The sequence below is a fragment of the Rutidosis leptorrhynchoides genome, chromosome 8 (genome assembly GCF_046630445.1).
Source record: "Rutidosis leptorrhynchoides isolate AG116_Rl617_1_P2 chromosome 8, CSIRO_AGI_Rlap_v1, whole genome shotgun sequence".
Taxonomy (NCBI): Eukaryota; Viridiplantae; Streptophyta; class Magnoliopsida; order Asterales; family Asteraceae; genus Rutidosis; species Rutidosis leptorrhynchoides.
In genome coordinates, this window is record NC_092340.1 from 141,475,348 (window position 1) to 141,485,426 (window position 10,079).

Genomic DNA, 10,079 nt, shown 5'->3' on the forward strand with positions numbered 1-10,079 from the left:
ATTAGTTTCGGATCCTTTCAGTTGGTATCAGAGCGTTGGTCTTAGCGAACCAGGCCTTGCATTAGTGTGTCTAACTGGTAGTTGTTAGGATACATTAGTGAGTCTGGACTTTGACCGTATCTACCTGCTAAAAAGTTTTGCTTATCATTTCTAGTCGGAAACCATCTGTTTATCATCCTTAGGGAGTTGCCTGCTTATCATCCTTTAGTCTAGACACGTCTTACTGCATCTAGTGCATCGATAGTGTATAGACAAAATTCATATCCTAGCGTATCTATTACTATAAACATTGCCCGACGAATTTCAAAGATTCTCCGTAATTCACGGGATTTCGGTATTATATATACATATGAAAATTATGTATTGAAGAGTACCAAACCCAACTCCTATAATCTATTCCAAACCAAAAAAATTCATTTCTCCAACTATACAAGATGAATTCTTCATCCAGTTCGAATTCCTCCGACTTCGATAGCTACGCCGACATGGATTTCCATTCGAGCTCCTAGAACAGCGTCACCGGAATGGATCAACCAATTTCCCATCATCTATTCTGGATGAACTGGGGATGGGTTCGTAATATACTAAATTTCTGGAGGCAAGAAGAAGGTGATCCATTTCATCCACCAAATTGCCCTCTTAACGATGAACCTGAAGCACTTACCGGCGAACCCATTCGAAACACCATTTTCTCGCTCATTTCTAGAGTATCTCGTCATGATTACATACTATCCCATATTTCAAATCTTGTTCATTCGCTCGTTCCAACCGTCAATCATCCCGGTATAATAGAAGAAGTCAACGAACTCCGTGCTCGGGTAGTGGTTTTGGAGAATATGGTGCGAAGGTTACAAACACCAACAGCAGCACCAGCAGCATAATCCGTACTACCATCATCAACGCCGACAGTACCTTTATCACCCCAATCACAATCTCAACATCACAATCTGTATCTCGAATATCAACATCACACGACTCAATATCTGTACTTCGAGTATGATCTTCGTTCTATATATCGTTCTACATCGATTATCTTCGCTTTACGTATCGTATGACGATTATGTAATTTCTAAAGTCTTAGAGATTATGTAATCTAGAATTAACGATAAATCAAATGAGTTTAATATCTTATTGACTCATTAAATCTATGATTATCTCTGAAGAAAATATATATGCAAGTATATTTTCATAAAGATAGTAATTAAAAATTCCTTCGTACAAACTATTAATGATGAAAATATTTTAACGGGTGGGTAGTACCCGAGGAATATTTAGAATTCACATTAATAAGTTATATTGTACATTCTTGAATCTGATTCAACGGTTATCTATTATCTTACTTACAACCACCGATATTCGTATCCGCTCACCCCAGAATAACCATTTTCAATCAAATTTCATATTCGGATTTTGACCTACCAGAATCCAACAAGTGACATAAAGAAGAAAACATTGGACAATTAAAATGAATTAAAATGTTGATTGTAACATATGAAACTAAACAATTCTTCAAGTTTGCCACTTGATTTTATCTTAAACCTCATTCGTAACTTGACGATTACAATTCGCATTCAAATCCTTTCATGATTTCTGAAAACACCCTGAACTATGAAGTAGCTCTTGAAATGCTGATGAAGCAGCAAAAACTGTAAACGACTTTAACAATCAAAAGATTGATGATAAAGAATGGTATGGTGGTAAAGCTGAGAAAAAGAGAAGGTTTGGAACTGGAAAACGGATTGAGAAAAGTATGAAGGAGGTCGTGAACAAATCATGAAAACATAACCTGCCTTCAAAGGATCCAAATGATCCAGTGCCTGCTGAAACCGTTAGTAAGAACACTGCTCCTTATTCTAAACTTTTCAAGATGATATTCTTCACCATCATTTTATCTTAGATATTATAAGATATCTTCATTCGTTATACATATTTTTCATATTTCTGGAGATATTTTTACAACTATTCCTATCTGCGATCATTTAACTCTCCGTAACATCTGCGCTACAATATAAAAGAAACTGTGTTAGTTTCTAAATTCTGAAATCTCTAAGTTTAAAAATATGAATGTTTTGAAGTAGTGTTGGGAACTGATATATGAATTAGTATAATATAATGAAACTTGATCAACTTCATTATATTATAGTAAGTCATGTTAAGTTTCTAATGGAATGTGATGATTCACAGTACCGTCATCATGTGCCATGTTACATGGCTCTTACATTCTATCAAGTCTTCAAACATATTAGAACGTATCACCTTGATAGTTCTATTTTTTTTTCGGAATATTCGAGTAATTTAACGAATCAAGATCGTGCCATTACAATTTCATTCTAAAACCAATAGCAAGGTTCATTCCAAATTTCCTACCTACGAATTTCGGACCATTGTTCGCTTGGCTCGAGGACGGGAAGAAGAAATGAAGGGACAAAACTTCAGAATAGAAATAGGAACATAAACCACAGCAAATAAGAGAGAGCATTAACTGTGGATGACAATGATTTTAAGGGACGGGAGTAGGAACATCGAAATATAAGGGAAGGTATAAAACCTAACAACAACCCCGAAACTACAAACCGTGCATATCAATACGTATTGCAACGTAAAGGCACGGGAGAATTAAAAACATTATAATTCCAAGGAAAGGATAAAAGAGAATAGATTCTTCTGGTGATAGATGAAAAAGAAGAATGAAAGATATGAAAGTTAGAAATATAACAAGGGTTAGAATGGGATGGAGCATATTAGCGAATGTCTTAAAGTAGGAACTAAAGAGAAAGAATAGAAGATGTGGGAAGAAAGAAAGGGAAGGAGGTAAATTTATAGTGAAATATTCGACAAAAAAATCAAAACAGATTACCGCGTTAAATCAAAAAAGATCCTGATCGCCGCAAAACTAAATCTTATTACATAAGATTTTCTTTAAAACCTTAAATCCCGGAAATCGATCATAATCACGTCATCGGTTACAACAATTCTATATTTACTCATTTCACTCTTTTGTGATAGCTTCGCTGGTGCGTCTCACATAACCAAATCGTTTTATCTAAATCTTTCAATAATGATAAAATTTCATTATTACCTCATATTCGTCATGAAAACATTCCTATTGTTGTTTATGACAACCTCTACCAAATTTCGAGGACGAAATTTCTTTAACGGATAGGTACTGTAACGACCCGAAAATTTCCGACCAAATTTAAACTCTAATCTCTATATGGTTCCGACACGATAAGCAAAAACCCTAAAGTTGACCCGCACTTTTTCGATCATTCTATACTTATAAGATTAATATTTACATAAATTAAACCTTACCAACATGATAAGCAATCCAAATTGTTGAGATTTATGTTTCCGAAAAGAGTTTTACACAACGTTTGACCGTCTAGTTTGACCGATGATATCACGAACTATACAATATATGATAATTATACGTTTGTGTATATATATGTATATATACATATTTAACATAATTAATGAATGTTTTAATATCTCATTTTGTATTAATAACAATAAGTTATAAGTATATTTTGAAACTACTAACTTAAGTTTTCAAAACGATAACTATACGTAACGTTATTTGACATAAATACTTAAGACTTATAATGTTTATACATATATCGTATAAGTAATGTATTTAATCACTTTTAAAGACTTAAATACATAAAATCATATAAGTGTATTCACAAAAGATAGCTATATTTGAATCCTCATTCCATTTTTCACAAAATTTCTATACGTATATCTAGAGTATTTGTACTCGTATCATACCTAGCTTCTATACGTATTTACTATTGGTATATACACATCAAATCACCACCTAACCAGCCCTTGTTCATGCCTTATGTATAAGGTAATTACTTTTGAATGATTGTAAGACTAATTACAAAAATACAAACTAAAAATTTGTCCATGTCTACTACATAAACATTTTTTTAGGAGTATATATGTATCCTCATTTTGTTTCATTTTTACTTCCATTCTCTAGCTAAAAACACCCACACTCTCAAGAACATTAAACTCCATAAACATTCAGCAAAGTTCCATGAAGATCTAGCTTCAAAAACCTTACTTAAACACCATAAGAAAACCATACAAAAACACTTCAAGAAATCCTTCCAAGAACACAAACTTACTTCCAATCTTTCATCCACTTCCATCACCCTTTTGATTCTAGCTTCTTACTCCTCTTTTACAGCAACCTTGTCCAAGGAACTTGAGGTAGTATCTATGTTCATAACCTTATTCGATTCATATATATATAGCTATCTTATTTTGTGGTATAAAAGTTTAACAACAAGAACATAGTTTGAATGTTTTCAAACTTGTTTGCAAACTAAATAGATCCTTCTAACTTAACTTTTAAAATACTTCAAGACCTGTAATATAACTTAAATATATGCTAATTTAACAAGGTATAATTTGGTTTTTCAAAGAATATCTTAAAAACTGTTTTTACGACGTCGGAGTGCCACCGGGGACTGTTTTGGGTTGGATAATTAAAAACTATCTTAAACTTTGAGTTGGAGGTTTATGTTCTGTAAAAATGATTTTTACTATGAATATGATAACACATAAAAATTTCATGATTTAATTCAAAGTATAAGTATTTTTAGAAAAATAATCATTTAAGGTTGTTTAAATAAAGGAAAATGTTTAACTTCATAAGTTTCACTAAAGTTTCACCTATGCCGTGTGATTTTGAATACAAACCAAGGTATTTTCAGTTCATAGTCTTAAAGAGGGACTCGATCCAAGGAGATGGCAAGTTGAATCAACGAAAACGGATTTGTAACAAAGAAACTATGACCGAAACAAAATTGGTTATCCAAGACTTGTTTAACTTCGGGATTAATTGGGAAAAATTAAATAAAATCACATCTTTCTAAAATAACATGATATTTTATATATATGTACTCATAATTCAATTTTATATGGTTCAGGATCACCCGTAAACAATACGAGAAGATTAATCATAAGATCCCATGATTGTACGCAACACGTCATTTGACAACACCGGTACTTTATGTACGCAACACGTCATTTGACAACACCGGTACCGTGGGTCAAGATTAATCTCGACCAATACATATACGATGAGGGTTTTATTTATTTCATTGGGGGTTTATTAAACATCTAAATATGAACCATTAAAATTGAATTACTAACAACGAACTGCTAACTACGGACTAAGGAATTATTCAAAGTATTAAAAGTATAACAAGTATATATATGTGACATTTGTTTAAAAAAGAAAAGGTATTGATATATTATATATGGATAGGTTCGTGATATCAACCGGAGACCAAGTCAAATTATATATATATCTTCAAGACGAAAGTGAGTATATAGTCCCACTTTTAAACTCTAAATATTTCGGGATGAGAATACATGTATTTTATGTTTTACATTATGGACACAAGTAACTGAAAAATATATTCTACGTTGAGTTGTACCACTGGCATACTTCCCTGTAGCTTGGTAACTAATATTTACAGCGGTATTGTAAACGCGAATCCTGTTGATAGATCTATCGGGCCTGACAACCCCAACCGGACTGGACGACCAGTATTCAACGGTTGCACAGTACTTCGTTTCGTGACTACACTTGGTACAGTGTAGTAAGATTTCATATTAAAGGGAATATGCGACGTGATTAATTGTTAAGTATGGTTACCAAGTGCTCAACCACTTAGAATATTTTTATTAAAATGTTTATATATGAAATCTTGTGGTCCATCGTTATATCGCTGCTAGCATCAAACCTATATATCTCACCAACTTTAAGTTGACGTTTTAAAGCATGTTATTCTCAGGTATGAATTAAGACTTCCGCTGTGCGTTAGCTCATATTAAGGATACTAGTTGGGACCATTTAAGCCATGATACAAGAACGTTGCATTCGAGTCATTGAAGATCATTAAAGACATTTATTAAGTAAATGACAGTTTGGGTCATTTGGATATCGAGAAATGTTTGACGAGTTTATTAATTTTTTTATGTAAAGATAGATTGCCTTTTAAGAATAAATGCAACGTTTGTAAAATGTATCATATAGAGGTCAAGTACCTCGCGATGTTATCAACTGTTGTAATTCGTTTGTAATCAATATGGACATCGTCCGGATGATTAGTTTCGGATCCTTTCAGTTGGTATCAGAGCGTTGGTCTTAGCGAACCAGGCCTTGCATTAGTGTGTCTAACTGGTACGTAGTATATATATACGTAGTATATATTTATATTTATATTTTAATTTTAATTTTAATTTTAATTCTAATAATAAGGGTATGTTAGCGAATGTTGTAAGGGTGTAAGTCGAAATTCTGTCCGTGTAACGCTACGCTATTTTTAATCATTGTAAGTTATGTTCAACCTTTTTACATTAATGTCTCGTAGCTAAGTTATTATTATGCTTATTTAATCCGAAGTAATCATGATGTTGGGCTAAAAATATTAAAATTGGGTAATTGGGCTTTGTACCATAATTGGGGTTTGGAAAAAAGAACGACACTTGTGGAAATTAGACTATGGGCTATTAATGGGCTTTATATTTGTTTAACTAAATGATAGTTTGTTAATATTAATATAAAGATTTACAATTGGACGTCCCTATAAATAACCATATACACTCGATCGGACACGATGGGCGGGGTATTTATATGTACGAATAATCGTTCATTTAACCGGACACGGGAATGGATTAACAGCTACTAGAATTATTAAAACAGGGGTGAAATTATGTACAAGGACACTTGGCATAATTGATAACAAAGTATAAAAACCTTGGGTTACACTCAGTCGACATCCTGGTGTAATTATTAAATAAAGTATTAAAATCTTGTTACAGTTTAAGTCCCCAATTAGTTGGAATATTTAAACTTCGGGTATAAGGATAATTTGACGAGGACACTCGCACTTTAAATTTATGACTGATGGACTGTTATGGATAAAAAACCAGACGGACATATTAAATAATCCAGGACAAACGACAATTAACCTATGGGCATAAAACTAAAATCAACACGTCAAACATCATGATTACGGAAAGTTTAAATAAGCATAATTCTTTTATTTCATATTTAATTTCCTTTATTTTATATTTAATTGCACTTCTAATTATCGCACTTTTATTTATTGTTATTATATTTAATTGCAATTTTAATTATCGTACCTTTTAATTATCGCAAGTTTATTTTATCGCACTTTTATTTATCGCAATTTCATTATCGTTATTTACTTTACGCTTTAAATTAAGTCTTTTATTTATTTAATATTTTACATTTTGTTTTAACTGCTACTAAAGTTTTAAAATCGACAAACCGGCCATTAAACGGTAAAAACCCCCCTTTAAAATAATAATATTACTTATATATATATTCGTATTTTTATAAATTAAACTAATATAGCGTTAAGCTTTGATTAAAAGATTTTCCCTGTGGAACGAACCGGACTTACTAAAAACTACACTACTGTACGATTAGGTACACTGCCTATAAGTGTTGTAGCAAGGTTTAAGTATATCCATTCTATAAATAAATAAATATCTTGTGTAAAATTATATCGTATTTAATAGTATTTCCTGCTAAAATTTAATAGTATTTTATACCCCTTAGCTTTAACCATCAAGTATATTTGGCGCCGCTGTCGGGGAACCATCTAGCTTAAAAGCCGGAAGCGCAACGCTAATATAAAAAAAAAATACGCTTTTGTAAAAATACGTTTTAATATATTCGAAAATATAAAAAGAAAACTAAAATATAAATATTTTTAAGAGTTTGTTAAATATTTAAGTTCCATAAAAGTTTATTTATCTTTATTTTATAAAAATATAAGTTTTATTTAATTTATATAAATATATTACATAAATATATAAAACAGAAAATTCAACACAGCAAAAAAAAAAACACTCGAGTCCGGTACTGTATGTACTGACCCGAACTTTTCCATGTTTATATATATTAATTGAGATTGATATTTACATGATTAAATGTTTCCAACATGTTAAGCAATCAAACTTGTTAAGACTTGATTAATTGAAATATGTTTCATATAGACAATTGACCACCCAAGTTGACCGGTGATTCACGAACGTTAAAACTTGTAAAAACTATATGATGACATATATATGGATATATATATATATATATATATAGTTAACATGATACTATGATAAGTAAACATATCATTAAGTATATTAACAATGAACTACATATGTAAAAACAAGACTACTAACTTAATGATTTTTAAACGAGACATATATGTAACGATTATCGTTGTAAAGACATTTAATGTATATATATATCATATTAAGAGATATTCATACATGATAATATCATGATAATATAATAATTTAAAATCTCATTTGATATTATAAACATTGGGTTAACAACATTTAACAAGATCGTTAACCTAAAGGTTTCAAAACAACACTTACATGTAACGACTAACGATGACTTAACGACTCAGTTAAAATGTATATACATGTAGTGTTTTAATATGTATTTATACACTTTTTAAAGACTTCAATACACTTATCAAAATACTTCTACTTAACAAAAATGCTTACAATTACATCCTCGTTCAGTTTCATCAACAATTCTACTCGTATGCACCCGTATTCGTACTCGTACAATACACAGCTTTTAGATGTATGTACTATTGGTATATACACTCCAATGATCAGCTCTTAGCAGCCCATGTGAGTCACCTAACACATGTGGGAACCATCATTTGGCAACTAGCATGAAATATCTCATAAAATTACAAAAATATGAGTAATCATTCATGACTTATTTACATGAAAACAAAATTACATATCCTTTATATCTAATCCATACACCAACGACCAAAAACACCTACAAACACTTTCATTCTTCAATTTTATTCATCTAATTGATCTCTCTCAAGTTCTATCTTCAAGTTCTAAGTGTTCTTCATAAATTCTACAAGTTCTAGTTACATAAAATCAAGAATACTTTCAAGTTTGCTAGCTCACTTCCAATCTTGTAAAGTGATCATCCAACCTCAAGAAATCTTTGTTTCTTACAGTAGGTTATCATTCTAATACAAGGTAATAATCATATTCAAACTTTGGTTCAATTTATATAACTATAACAATCTTATTTCAAGTGATGATCTTACTTGAACTTGTTTTCGTGTCATGATTCTGCTTCAAGAACTTCGAGCCATCCAAGGATCCGTTGAAGCTAGATCCATTTTTCTCTTTTCCAGTAGGTTTATCCAAGGAACTTAAGGTAGTAATGATGTTCATAACATCATTCGATTCATACATATAAAGCTATCTTATTCGAAGGTTTAAACTTGTAATCACTAGAACATAGTTTAGTTAATTCTAAACTTGTTCGCAAACAAAAGTTAATCCTTCTAACTTGACTTTTAAAATCAACTAAACACATGTTCTATATCTATATGATATGCTAACTTAATGATTTAAAACCTGGAAACACGAAAAACACCGTAAAACCGGATTTACGCCGTCGTAGTAACACCGCGGGCTGTTTTGGGTTAGCTAATTAAAAACTATGATAAACTTTGATTTAAAAGTTGTTATTCTGAGAAAATGATTTTTATTATGAACATGAAACTATATCCAAAAATTATGGTTAAACTCAAAGTGGAAGTATGTTTTCTAAAATGGTCATCTAGACGTCGTTCTTTCGACTGAAATGACTACCTTTACAAAAACGACTTGTAACTTATTTTTCTGACTATAAACATATACTTTTTCTATTTAGATTCATAAAATAGAGTTCAATATAAAACCATAGCAATTTGATTCACTCAAAACGGATTTAAAATGAAGAAGTTATGGGTAAAACTAGATTGGATAATTTTTTCTCATTTTAGCTACGTGAAAATTGGTAACAAATCTATTCCAACCATAACTTAATCAACTTGTATTGTATATTATGTAATACTGAGATACGTATACACTGGGTCGTGGATTGATTCAAGATAATATTTATCGATTTATTTCTGTACATCTACCTGTGGACAACTAGTTGTAGGTTATTAACGAGGATAGCTGACTTAATAAACTTAAAACATCAAAATATATTAAAA